The following is a 1,341-nucleotide window of genomic DNA, read 5'->3' as shown; positions in this document are numbered from 1 at the left end:
CAAATCCCTTATGGTCTAAGAAACATAGTCCCACCATGCTGTATTGTTTGATACACATACGAGATGTGCTGAAAATTGAGTTAGGCGTTTTCTTTGCATTTTCGTGAAGGATTTTCAGCTCTAAACCCAATTGGAGGACATGCAGTTAGTATAACCCTTTCATTTGACACAGTGCACCATCCTTGCCCAAATCATGCACCCAACCACTTCACCAATTTAACTGAAACACAATCACTCACTCAACCTTTCAGAAATTAAGTTCATAGCAACAACACGTAGACCAGCACAAAAAGATCTATCATATCTAAGCACCTATTTGACGACATTCTTTCCAAGCGCCAGTAGATGTATAAGGATTTTGCTGCGCCAGTAGATGTATATACAGGATGTAGATGTATATACAGGATGGGGGATTGAACCCGACGTGAATCGAACATTCAACCTTCTGATCTGGAGTCAGACGCGCTACCATTGCACCACGGATCCACTGTTGTGGAATTTTAACTTTCAATTTTTTATACTTGGTCTCTTTCTTTAGAATTAATGCCAGATTTAGTTGCACGATTACAATTGACATATTCGTTTTAGTTAATGAACAAACAACATAAGTATGATTAAATTAATAATTGATGACTAAATGTAAAAATACTACGGTAATTAATCATATGATTAAAAGTGAAATTTAGTTTTCCAGTTAGATTTTGCCTTGATCTAAGACGAAATAGCTAGGAAGTTTCTTCTACATGTTGATATCTAGTATCTACATCAGTGTTGCATTAGGATTTGCTGCGGGTCTAGGAGGAATCTTTGTGCCACTTTTGATGTCCAACAAATGGAGATCATATTATAACATGAAGATTGATGGAATTATTTCAAAGGTTTTCTTTCAGAAACGTCAAGGGAGAACAAAGAACTACGGTTAACAAAATCAATCAAGTGCATGACATCCACTCCCGCTACTTTGTTGTTTTTATGTATTAAGTGTGATTGTTCAACTGAGTGTGTGTAATATTTGATGTCTAGTGTTGTGCCTTTTTTCTTTTATGAGACTTGATCACGACCTTACTTGAACAGGATATGTTCTATAGGCTCGTATCTCTGTATCCTTGAGTTCTAATGAGACAGGTGTTAGGAATATAGCGGAATAATGCGGAAGCGAAGAATCGAAAATTGTGAATTATAGAACTTAAATAATAAGGAAAATATATATATGAAAGAATAAGACAATTGCTAATTTGGGAGATTATAAAATATATATATATTAATATCTAAATAGAGGATTACAATGATATATATATATATATATATATATATATATATATATATATATATATATATATA

The 1,341-nt window shown here is 33.6% G+C and overlaps 1 non-coding gene across 1 annotated transcript; it reads right to left on the bottom strand.

Annotated features, from left to right (window-relative positions):
* Positions 1 to 414: 414 nt before the first annotated feature.
* On the bottom strand, positions 415 to 486 carry TRNAW-CCA. The gene has a single exon. It is a non-coding gene; the product is annotated as a tRNA-Trp (tRNA).
* Between the last annotated feature and the right edge of the window lie 855 nt (positions 487 to 1,341).

This window comes from Ipomoea nil, unplaced genomic scaffold, assembly GCF_001879475.1.
Source record: "Ipomoea nil cultivar Tokyo-kokei standard unplaced genomic scaffold, Asagao_1.1 scaffold3162, whole genome shotgun sequence".
Taxonomy (NCBI): domain Eukaryota; kingdom Viridiplantae; phylum Streptophyta; class Magnoliopsida; order Solanales; family Convolvulaceae; genus Ipomoea; species Ipomoea nil.
This window is presented reverse-complemented; position numbering and strand designations above follow the sequence as displayed.